This window comes from Megascapheus bottae, chromosome 35 (genome assembly GCF_031878675.1).
Source record: "Megascapheus bottae isolate mThoBot1 chromosome 35, mThoBot2.hap1, whole genome shotgun sequence".
Taxonomy (NCBI): Eukaryota; Metazoa; Chordata; class Mammalia; order Rodentia; family Geomyidae; genus Megascapheus; species Megascapheus bottae.
In genome coordinates this window covers 7,048,691-7,062,070 of record NC_143543.1, presented here as the reverse complement: position 1 = coordinate 7,062,070, position 13,380 = coordinate 7,048,691, and the positions used below count along the sequence as shown (strand labels likewise).

General features: G+C 37.8%; 1 pseudogene; it reads left to right on the top strand.

Moving 5' to 3' along the window:
- The window catches only part of LOC150042573 (vomeronasal type-2 receptor 116-like), a 78,867-nt pseudogene extending 68,605 nt beyond the window's left edge, over window positions 1-10,262 (top strand).
- Window positions 10,263-13,380: the final 3,118 nt, after the last annotated feature.

The following is a 13,380-nucleotide window of genomic DNA, read 5'->3' as shown; positions in this document are numbered from 1 at the left end:
TTTATGTCTATATAGTTGTGTTTACATTTCTAATACCTTGTCCAGAGCATTGGGTACAGAAATATGGAGTCACTGCTCTTCTACTGTTTGGATCAAATAGCCCAATATTAAGGACAGCATGCGCCTTTTGTTCTTGACTTATCTCACTGAACATGATTCGCTCTAGATTCATCCACATACCACCAAATGCCATTATTTTTTCTGTTGGTTATGTAGCATTCCATTATATATATATATATATATATATAATATATGTGTATCTGTCTAACTATCTATCTATCTATCTATCTGTCTCTCTCTATATGTATCATATTTTTTATCTATTCATCTGCAATAGGGCATCTGAACTTTTTCCATCCCTTGGCTATTGTGAATAGTGCAGAGATATACATAGCTGAGCAGGTGTCCTTATTTTATCCTGGGTTATGATGTTTAGGATAGAAAAGATACACTTATCAAAAGAAGAGTTTAAAATGGCAGAAATCATATGAGAAAATTCTCATCATCCATGTTCATAAAGGAAATGCCAATAAAAACAACCCTAAAATACCATCTTAACCCAACAAGAATGGTCAAGATTTTGAACACAGACAATGACAGATGCTTATGGGGTTGTGGAGATAAAGGAGCCCTACTGCACTGCTGGTGGGATTGTAAGCTAATTCGGCCACTCTGGAAAGCAGTGTGGAGGTTTCTTATAGGATTTTTTTATCACTTAAAATTTTAATTTTTCCTTATTTTAAGTTAACCATACGAAGAGCTTATATGTAAAAATACATATATATATATGTGTGTGTGTGTGTGTGTGTGCAATGGGCCTCATTCCCACAAGTTAGTTGCCATGCTTAATATCATAAATCTCTTTATACTTCCTTGTGTAACCTACTTGAATCATGTGTAATTGTTCCTTTGCCCTTAATTTCGGCAGCATTTGTTATTAGAGTTCCTGAAAGACATCGTGATCTGAGTGAGAAAAAATTCGATGTCAAGTAGAAGATGATGGAAATAGAGCAGGGAAGAAATTATGTCTCCAATGAGCAACTAGTATGTCTCCATAGAAGAGTTTTAGGTTGGCATTAGGCATTCCAGTCTACGGAGTCACATCAAGGAAGCTATAATGATACAGAGGTCTTCTCCAAAGAAACAGTGAGCTAAGTCAGCTGTGGCAACAGTAGCAGAGTCAGCCCAGCTGGTGGGCTTTGCATGAATTTAAATGGATGGAATAGGAGCCCACTGCTCAATCAGCCACAGTCCAACATAGAAACCGTTCAACTGTCCTGTGAAGACTAGTTCTACAGATCATGGAGGTCTCAGTGTGAATCATGTGTATTTCCCTGATGAAGTGTTTTGTCTTCCAAGTCTGCTCTCCTACAATTCTCCACCCACTTCTGACACCTAGCCAGGTCCTGTGGGATCCTGAAAAAAGCCAAGTCGGAGTGCAAGCTCTTCCTCGAACAGTTTGGAGCCCTCCCATTAATTCAGCATAGTTGCTGGCCTGCTGCCAACCTTGCTCTCCCCTCCCCACCACCGCAGGGTTATTGACCACCTGTTGGGGTTGAGGAGGGGGAACCAGGCCAGCTGGGGGTATGGATGAGGTTTGGTCTCCCTTTTTTCTGGTTAAAATCAAACTGAAGGAACAGCTGAAGCCCACATGCTAGGCCAATGTTGTCATGGTTACTTTCCCTGATTCAGCACACCTATTCTTTGGTTTATATCTGGAGAATTAAATCGTACTTGGTGTGAGTTCCGAGATGTATAAATCCTGAGGGGAAACTAAAACTCTGCTTCTGTGGAGAGAGTTTTACCTTTCCCTATTCTCTTTTGGCCATCATCTCCTACTCAACATTGAAATTTGTTTTGCTAGTCTTCCAGCTTGAACTCAGAGCACTATCCTTGAGGTTTTCCAAAGCTAGAAAGGCACTATTGTTATCTCTGGGTCTGATTTTCTGATCATAATAAAAAAAGTTCCCAGTCTTTCCATTTAATTACAAAATTTTCAAAGGCTTTCTATCTGATAGAAACATAGTAATCTATTGTTTATAAATAATATACATAGCCAAAGCACTACTTCCAGATTTTTCTGTTTCCGTTGAAATGTCCAGATTGAGGTAATGTCAAAGGACACCAGGAGACCACCACAGGTGCAAAAAGCAAAAGGGTCTTTATTGTAGGGCAAGCTCCAGCCTGGACTCACACCAGCACATCCTAAAGTAGCAGGGCCAGCTGAGAGTGAATCTCAAAATGTGTGGGGAACTGTTTTTTATTCGCGATGTTTGGAGGTTAGGCGTGATACCATCACAGTATACCCTGGATGGATAGAATTTGAACAAAAAGATCATTTGTGTTTTGATTGGTTCTGAAGTCTTCCTCAAACCGTTGTTTTATGCCCATATTCTCTGTCTTCCTGTGGTTGTTGCTGGGGAACCTAGTATTATGGTATGGCAGAGGACTTTAAGGAAACTGCAACTCATTGGCAGGGAAGCAAAACTTAGGCTTGAGCCTAGTTCTTTGTTCTTTGCAAATTTACCACGTGTCATGGCAACACTTTTAGCAGCTATGTTGTTTTACAGGAAAGCTAGATGAATTAAAATAGTTCATCCTGATCCCTCACTGTGGCACCAAGGACTCAAATCCAGGGCTTTGTGCATACTCTACCACTAGGTCACCCTCCCAGCCCTCAACACTGTCTTTTATCTCGCTCCAGTGAAAATCTCTATGAAGAAGTCTAAGAATATATGCTGCCAAAATAAAGATAAAGGTTAAACCAGCACATGATTTATGCCAGTTAATGCATGTGCTAAGGAAATTGGTATGTATTTTTTACAAGAAACTATATTTTTTGTAGTCTGAGTTCCCATTGCATGCACACAGACATGCACATGTCTTAATAACACATGATGAGAATTTTAGAATTAAGTATATATATATATATGTACATATATATAAAGATATATTGATATACATATCTGACATTATGGGTCTCACTTCTAGCCAGAATTTCAGCTGTGTAGTTGCTTCGGGGATGTGCCTTTTGATTTTAACCCTCATTATTCTCCAGCTTTCACGCTCTGTCAGGTCCTTGGCTGGCACAAGCTGCTTTTCTACAATGAAACACCGAGCACACATGGATGGAGATGTGATGATTTCTGGGTTTTTCCCTCTCTACACTTTGGGAAGAGAAGGCAATACCAGTGATGCTTGTAGTCATGAAGAGAACAAGCCGTAAGTAACTCAATGTTGCCTTTTCATGTACTGTTTTGTGTTCAGTATGAGCTATAGCTGTGAGAACTCCAAGTGCACATATGAATGTTCTGTGTTCTCTACTCTGAACTCCCATCCCTATGCACAAGTAGTAGATTACTTTCATTGTATTATCCTGTATCTACTGTGGAGTAATTTTCTATCTGGTGTTAGGAGAGGATTTGGGGTTTGCTGTCTTTCCAGGGCTGTAACCTCTACACTTTATTCCAGGTTCCCTGTATCTCCTCCATACCAGCTGTCAATGTAGAATACGAGGTAATGCTAATACAAACAAACTGAATTAGGGGCATGAGTTCTGCACTAAAAGGCTGTAGACACATTTCTCTCCATGATGACCAGTGGTCAGGGATTTAGTTGCTAATACTTACATTGTGAGGGTAGTTAAAAATTATTATTGTAGTGTGGTGGCTTATGACTGTTATCCTAAGTACTAAGAAGGCTTCTGTCTGATGATTGAGGCTTGTAGCGAGCCTATGAGACTTTTATCTCCAATTAAACACTCAAATATGGAAGGAGACCTGTAATTGAAATGTCAAAATCCTAGCCTTGAGAAAATAAACTCACAAAGAAAATTTTGCCACTCATTTCATGCTCTAGAACACACACACATATACAAATACTCTCTGTGTGTCTCTCTCTGTCTCTGTCTCTGTCTCTGTCTCTGTCTCTGTCTCCCTCTCTCTCTCTCTCTCTCTCACACACACACACACACACACACATACACACACATACACACTTTTTGCTGGATAAGATGTCATTGTTTCTATATTTTCATTCTTCTCAAATGCTTGTTTGACAAGTGTATCCTGAGATTGCCTCCCATAGTTTGAAGACAAGGTGGCCGTGCTAAAAATTATTCTCTTCCATGGTATAGAAAAATATATATCTTTGTCTGGTGCTGCTGTATTCTTATCTTTATTTCTGTTGTGCTGCTTTTGGGATTTCTATCTTGCAAGGCTGTGTTTCTCTTATTTAAATGTTCAGTTTCTGAGCCAGATTGTGTTACATGGGAGAATTGTCTTCATGAACCTTCCTTGTGGTGGTTGACACATATTTTTGACATGGCCATGTGTGAAGAGAGTTACAACTTATATAATGCTGTGTATGTTGTGGCCCATGCCCTCCATGAAATCTTTGTTGATCAAACAGAATTGACACTGATGAGTAATGGGAAAGGGATGCTGCCTTCCCCTACACAGGTAATTCCCTTTGTTGGAACAGCAAAGTCATATTTTTTGTTTATTTCTGGTCTGTTTTTTTCTGGTAAATAATTTAGCTTTTAATTTATGCTTTATTTTTATTTTTAAATTTTTATTGTAGATCATATATTAGTACATTTATTTTTTAAAAGTTTTACCCCACCACCTTTCTCCCTATTCCCCCATTCCTACTGCCCTCTCCCCAAATTGTAAACTTCATTTCAAACATAGACTGTAGTCAGTATCATGTTTGTATTGGTTCAAACTTTTCCACAGCATTCTGTAAGGGGATTTTATAGAGAATTAAATGAAGTACTTTCAGATCATTTTTGTAAAGCTCAAGAGCAGCTTCTTTTCTTTTTATTTTCTTTGTCAGTCTTGGGGCTTGAACTCTAGAGCACTACCATTTTGAGCCACAGCTTTCACTACCAGTTTTTGAGTAGTAACTTGGAAATAGGATCTCAAAGGGTCTTTTTTGACTGGGTTGACTTCCAATTTCAATTCTCATAATTTAGCTTCTTGAGTAGCTAGGATGATACAAGTGTGAGATGCTTGCAACTGACAGAAGATACTTTTATTTGTTTAAATATTTGAAGGTACTCCTAACCTGTGTTCATGTACACTTGAAGACAAAATTGACATAAAAGGAATGAATGTCCCATCCCATTTAATTTTTTGTGTTTCAAATGAATCAGTATGCTCACAGTTTTTATATTCTAAATAAGGTATCTGGTTGTAGTCTTTGAGTGTGTGTAATATTATCTGCAATTATAATCTGTAATTATGTATACCTTTAATAAGCCCAAGGTAATTAAATTTTCTTTTCTTTTTTATAGGTCATGGGGCTTGAACTCAGGCTGGATAGTGTCCCTGCACTCTTCATCTCAAGGCTACTATCCTACCCCTGGCCCTGGGCATTTCCCCTGATCTCTTCAGCTCAAGTCTACCATCCTACCCTTCAGCCAAGCCCCACTTCCCATTTTCTGGGTTAATTGGAGATAAGAGTCTCAGGCTGGCTTTGAACCTTAATTATCAGATCTCAGCCTCCTGAATACCTAGGATTACAGATATGAGCCACCACACATGGTTTAATAATGGCACCCTTTTTTTTTAAAGAATATCCAGTTTCACAGTCTTGCTGGAAACAATTATATTTTGGATGAAGAAAGAAATTAAAGGCAGAGTATGATATTTTCAACATTTGGAATTTTCCAGAAGGTCTTCAGCGTAAAGTGATGCCCCACATGGTCATCAGGTGTCATTATCGGAATATAGGATAGAGTGGGCCTTAGGAAGTACCGATGTGGGTTTGATAAAAGTCATCATAATTTCAATTATACAGAAGTAAGAAAAAATCTGAAATTTATGTCCCTCTTTCTCATTTATGCCCTACCATTGCACATTTAAGTATATCCAACTTCAAAATTTTTCTTATTCTTGAGTCTTGGGTGGAAATGATCAGTAAGTTTGGGAATGATGATGTATAATCAAAGATAAAGCCTGCTTTAACAAGTTTCCATCTTTGTGACAATATTCCTGAGTATAAATTTATAAAGCTGAAAGGTTCATTTGATCGCATTTGTGGGCAAGTCATTCAGTGATTAGTTGGTCTGTTAATGAGGTATCTGTGGTGACAGAAATTAATGTAATGGCAAGATATTGCTTGTCTTTGTACATATCTTCACCTGAATGGTATGTAGGGGGCTTGTTGGAATTCTTGAAAACAAATAAAATGAATTGCTCTGTCAAAAATGGAAGAACTCCTCAGCAGTAGAGCATATTGATGTTTTCCTTGACTGTTCATGGCAGAATGTGTTGGTGAGGGCATTGGATGACAGCCACATAGTCCCATAACATATGTCCATAGGGAAAGCAGTGGCAACCATTTTCACGCACACAGACGAACTCCAGACTTGACAATTTCATCCACTCAAAGCACAGACACTGATTTCTGAATTAGATTATAAATCAGTGCCACTGTATGACTTCCAAACTCCAGACCAAATCCAGCAAATGTGGCAATTCATTGTGCAGTTGATGAGTCACTTAGAATCACCTTTCACCTGTGCATTTTTTAGCTAGCATGGGACATGGATTTGTATTTATATGTGATTCCTATTCAAACAAGACAGTTTATATACTTAAAACACACAATAATGAAATTTCTAATGTTGACCTGAATAGTCAAATCAAAGCGCTATCTTGTGACTGCTTCAGCAGACAAATACATGAAGATCACAGACCTCTTCGGAGACATGCCAAGTCTTATGCATTCCAGGAGAATGCAAATGGGAGTAATATTCTTTATGTTGCCATAATCTAATGATTATACTTTGTGAGGTCAGACAGCAGGGTTTCACGTCTAGAATGTAACCATTATATCCATGGTATTTGAAACATCGGAATGACGTGAGAGGCTTAGAAATTCCCAAAGCTCATCAATTAATAGACCTCTGAGGAGCATCAATTCACAGACACTAATGAAATCTTTGTTAATGAAGATCACAGGATTTTCTTACTTTGAAGCTGGCCTAAAAATGTCTCATGTGTACCTAGAGCTGAGCAGAGGACCTGAAATAAAATTCATTTCCTACTGCCTGGAATGTATTTATGGGGGAAGGTACTGATAATAAAGAGATTGATTTTTAGTGGCTGCCATTACCTGGGTAGTATCTAGACTGTTTGTTGGATTTCTTGTCCAAAAAAGAACAATCTCAACACATGGTAACTGAGAAGCATAAAGAAAGATATGAAGGGCCTAGGGCTCACATATCACTATAAAAGTGATATCTGTGATGTAGAGCATGCTTTGAAAGCTTCAATTTGGATTCTTCTTCATTGTCCTTCAGTATTTCACATATAAGCAAGACACAACATATAATGACATAAATTCAAGGAAGTTTCATAGTGTTAGCTGGAAAGACATACTCTTTCACCATTATCCACTATCTTTTTTTTTCTTTTTTTTGCCAGTCATGGGCTTGAGCTCAGGGCCTGAGCACTGTCCTTGAACTTTCTCAAGGTTAGAACTCTACCACTTGAGCCTCAGCACCATTTCTGGCTTTTTTCTATGTATGTGGTACTGCGGAATTGAACCCGGGTCTTCGTGCATGCTAGGCAAGCACTCTACCAACAGGCCAAACTCCCAGCCTCCACTATCTTTAAAAGCTCCACTTTCTTCAATAGTTCAATAAGCTGAATGTCAAGACTGTAGTATACAAGTTATGTGGAATTTTTATTTTGGAATCTACAGCAGAATTTAATGCAGTGATCAGATTTAGGCATGAAGTATATTGCTTGACAGCTGAATTATTTCACAATAGTGAACATTTGGGATTTCTAAGTAATTTCTAAGTAGCTACTGATATCTTTCTTCCTTTCTTTTTCTCAGATACCTCATTCAGTCTGCAGTGACAGTTGTGAATCTGGATTCAGGAAATCACCGCAGGAGGGAAAGTCTGCCTGTTGTTTTGATTGCATCCCTTGCCCAGAGAATGAAATTTCTAATGTGACTGGAAAGCATATGTCCTATGTAGTCATTCTGCAACTCTCCTCATTTTTCTCAATTCATCTAACTTGATAAAATAGTTCTAAATTATGATGGTAGGAAAGAATAGTTCTTTCCTTATGATATTTCTCCTTTGTGTGTGTGTGTGTGTGTGTGTTTTGTGTGTGTGTGTCTTGTGTGTGTGTTTGTGTGTGTGTTGCGTGTGTGTGTCTTGTGCCTTGGCACTGTCCCTAATCTTTTTTACTCAAGGTTAATATTCTAACACTTGAGGCACAATTCTACTTACAGCCCTTTTGGTGGTTAATTGAGAATATTGCTCACAGAATTTTCTGTCCCACTGAATTCAAACTGAGATCTTGAAAATATCTTTCTAAGTTTCCATAAGGCCTGAGCCACTGTACCTTGGGAAAACTGCTTTTTATAATAACACAAACTGTGGGGTTTGAATGTATAGGTGTATATTTCAAGAAGTTCTCTCCTCTCTCTATTCAGCAAGTTGAGTTAACCTCTATCAAAATAATGAGACGTATTATTTAGAATAATGTCTCCATTTTTTTAAATTAGGTTTCAACTACAATAAAACACATAAAAATTTATTCCCACTGTTTACAACTGCTGTTTGCACAGAGCAAGTGATCAGAAAGCTGAGTTTACTTAACAAAATAGATAGAACTGTTATGCATACATAACATGGCTACAGACCTTTAATGAGTTCTTTGGTTCTTGTTCTACAGTACGTGAGGTGAGAAATACAACGTGCTAAATTCAAGGGAGGGCTAAAAGGTTTCTATTAATGTTAGCCAAAAACATAGGAAAATATAAGTTTTATTATTGATAATTTTGAATGGTGTTCACTGATTTGTGTATACAGTAAAGAACATTAATATTGTAGCATCAAACATTGTAATAATTATTGTCAAGATACTAGAAATTACAAATCTATCACAATATCACTATGTATCATAGAACTAAAGGTAAAAAGGAGTTGCATTTAGAAAGTAAAAAAAAATAGAGCATGATGTCTCTCTCCCTTTGACAGCACCCAAACTCTGAAAGAGTGTTTCCCTGCCTTTCTACTTATCCATGTGCTTCTTTGCTTACCTTCTTGCTTATTTATTTACTTAATAAAGATCTGGAAAGTTTTCTAAACACTAAAAAATAGAACACAAGAATAAAGGTGAATTATGGTTGTAGAGAGATAGAAATAGAATAGCAGATATTTCTTGAAGTATCTGAGAACTCTTGCTTTTACTATCATAACTACTACCATGTTAAATTTACCTCTAAATGGTGATTGCCAAATTTCCTTTGAAGAAAGGATACTATGCAACAGAGGCTAATGATAATTCATATTCCTCACTAGATATGGAGCAATATGTGAGGTGTCCAGATAATCAATATGCCGACCCAGAGAGAAACCATTGCCTCCTAAAATCTGTAAGTTTCATGGCTCATGGAGAATCCTTAGGGATGGCCCTGGACTGTATGACTGTTTGCTTCTCTGTTCTCACTTCTATTCTTCTAAGAGTTTTAGTGAAACACCACAAAACTCCAATCGTTAAGGCAAATAACCAGGCTCTCAGCTACATCCTGCTCATCTCCCTTATGTTCTGTTTCCTCTGCTCCCTTCTGTTTATTGGCCTTCCCAACCCAATCACCTGCATGCTGCAGCAGATCACATTTGGAATTGTGTTCACCTTAGCAATTTCCACAGTGCTCACAAAAACTATGACTGTGGTCCAAGAATTCAAGGTCACTTCTCTAGGAAAAAGAATAAAGTGGCTATTGTTATCAGGGGCTCTTAATTTCATTATTCCCCTCTGCACAATTACCAAGGTGGCAATCTGTGGATTCTTGATCACAGCCTCTCCTTCTTCATTGACACAGATGCACACTATGAATATGGCCACATCCTCATCGTGTGCAATGAAGGTTCCTTCACTGATTCCTATTGTGTTCTGGGATACCTTGGCGACCTGGCCCTGGCCAGCTTCGCTGTAGCTTTCCTTGACAGGAACCTACCTGATGCTTCCAATGAACCCAAGTTCCTAACATTCAGCATGCTGGTGATCTGCAGTGTGTGGGCTAATTTTCTGCCAGTATATCATAGCGCCAAGGGGAAGAACGTGGTAGCTGTGAAGATATTCTCTGTCTTGGCTTCTACTACAGGGATCTTAGGCTGCATCTTTGCCCCCAAATGTTACCTAATCATGTTAAGACCAGAAAGAAATTCTGTCCATGGCTTCAGATATAAAACACATACTAGAGGAACAAAGCCTACCCTACATGACTAATGTGAATGGTCATGTGATAGAAGATCTGAACTTAATCCGTATTTCTTTCCTGGAATTACATTAGATAATAATATAGAAATTACTTCAATGAGGAGGAGATCTGTGGAAGATGGCAGCGGTTCAGTGTGAGTCGTTCTGAGCTCCTGCCAAGATACAACTTCTGGCTGCCTAGGGGATAGGTGTCTACCTTGATTGATGTAGAAATGCTGAATGCAGACAGAGGCACACAGAGCCTTCGGGAGCCAAGAGCCGACACCTGGCAATACACGGAGAGGCCAGCTTTATGGAACCGGAGAATCCAGCAATTTGTGAGTACCTCCGAGGAGGAGTTTCCACTTCTGCTCACAGAATGGCATTGGGAGGGTGCCTCCTTATGCACCAGCTGAGAGCAGCACCATCTTGACTGCTGGCAAAGACCCGGCCAAAGCAAATGGAGGCTGAGAGGTGATGCTGGCAGTGCCACGATTCTAACTGGCAAAGGATTTCCCAGGGATAACTTAGCCAGACATCCAACCCTGGTGATTCTGTAGTCTGTCCCCAGCGCTGCGCCACAGACCTGGTAAACAAAGCCGCCGGCAAATCTTTCACCTTTGTTTTCCCAAACAAGCAATCTGATCCAAAAAAAAACACAAAGAAAAATCAGAAGAGATCCCGAATTTAGTAGAGACACAAGTTTCCTACCCTGCCCACCACACCCCCCCAAAAAAATTGAAGAGTACCCTTTGTTGTTGTTGTTGTTGTTGTTGTTCTACTCCTATTCATTTGCATTTTTGGAGTTCTTATTTTCTCTTTACCATTTTCCCTACACCTTTTATTAAACGATATGATTCATTCTTTTTTTTGCTTTTTTTTCTCGTCTCTTTTCCCGCATTCCTTCTGCCACTGTGGTCGTTCCTAGAAACACAGTGACAGCTCTGGGTGTAGTCAGATTAAAAATGATATCTATATTGGTGCTGTCACCTGCTCTTTATTCTCTTGGTTCTCAACCCTAGAATCTTTTGGGTAAGAACTCACAATACTGAGGAAGTTCCCCCAACCTTTTTTTTTTCCTTTTTTGTTGTGCTCTCTTTTGTTTTGTTTGTTGTTGTTTTGTTTATTTTTTCTTTTTAAAATTTGTATCATTGAAATCTCCAATATCTACCTCCCTCTTTTCTCTACACATTCTTCTTATTACTCTTCTTATTTTCTTAAGTTTTATCTAAGTTCTTCTAAACTTTGAACAAAATATTATACCAGTTGTGAATCTGGATTCAGGAAACATTTTCAAACAGTGAATTGCCTCACATCAAGCACCTGTATTACACTAAATGCTAAGTCTGATGTAATTTTTCTGGCCACAATCCTATTTAATCTCCTTACAGAAAATCTCAGTCTAGATGCACACACTTAGCCATTATGACAGTTTTTTTTACCTTTGATTACACTGAGAAAATAAAATTCATGACCTTTCATCTTAGCTGGCATACCAGAGTTATAGACAATATTTCTTGACATTTGAGACCTAGTTCTCTAATAAATACAGAGAAAAGAACCACTGATGGTATGTGAAGGGAATAGCCCCCAGACATTCTGGATTTCAGACCAAACAAAAAGGCTTATGAGACTTGCATAACAAATGTGCTGAATCGGTTGAGATTTTTCTGGATTAAAGAAATATTGTGATCATTCCTATACCCATTTAGGAGCAAAATTTCATGTACTCTTCCAAGGCTGGCTTCAATCCACAATCCTCAGACCTCAGCCTCCTGAGTAGCTAGGATCACAGACAGAAGCTACTGATAAAAGCACTTGGTCAGTTTTTTATTCCCATATCAACAGAAGTATATCATAAGCCCTCATTTTGCTTAGTTACATCACCTATACTGTTGTGTGTTTGGTGGGTTATGTTGTCTCATCACAGTGTACTGCTCAATTAAATAATTGTTTTAAAATTCTACTCATTCATTGTAATGTCATTTATATTTTGGTTTTGAATTCCTACCTCTTCTGGATAGTGTCTATGCAGACGCTTTTAGTGAATATCTTACATGCATTTGCCCTTGTTATGTCAGGGTAGACATACATTCAGCTTTTCTCAACAGTGAGAACCATGATCCTAGAACACAATGATGCTTCAACTTCCATTCCCAAAACCATTCCACTGGCTCTAGATTCTCACCTCACCTAGTTTTTATTACAAAATTATATTGTATTGTTATTATTACATGCCTATAGATTAAGAAGCACATGATTTTTTGGAAACACTGTAATTTTAAATAACAAATATACATACTCTTTATAGAAAAGTATTCCAAAAATATTTTATATGTATAATATCCTATATATATATATCACACCCAGTCTATTATATGCAATATATAATATATACTATAAAATACATTAAATATAAATCTTTTATATAATTTTTATTGTAATTAAAAAGGGGTTACATGATATTTGCCACATAGAAGGTGAATTAATTCACATACATTGATACCCTTTCACATGTCTTGCTACCCTTTACTCTCACTCCCACCCGCCCCCGTCGTGTTTTTCCCCTTCCCAATCAAATTTCAAATAACCAAATACAAATAAATTCAATATATCAGATAACAAATTGAGGTACTGTAACAATATGAGATACCCAAGGGACAGCAAAGGAGATGAGAGATAACATAGTACATTAAGTACAACAATCATTCGTTATATGGCTTTTGTTCCAATATCCTAGAGGTACTTTCAATTAGCTACATACTATATGGCCTTATTAAATATAAATCTTTTAAAATATGTATTAAACATTATATATATACAATCAGTTCTAAACAAAAGCTACTTTTTCATATATTTTTATTGTAATTAATAGAAGGGTCACCTGATATTTGCCAGATTGAAGGTACATTAATTCACATACATTGATACCTTTCACATGTCTTGGTCCCATTTCCCTCCACCCACTCCCACCCCTCATCTTGTTTTCCCCCCTTCCCTATCCAATTTCAAATAACCAATTACAAATATATCCGATACATCAGATTACAAAGTGAGATGCTGTAACAATATGAGAAACCAAGGGACAGCAAAAGAGATGAGAGATAACATAATACCTTATGGACAAAAATCATGCATTATATGGCTT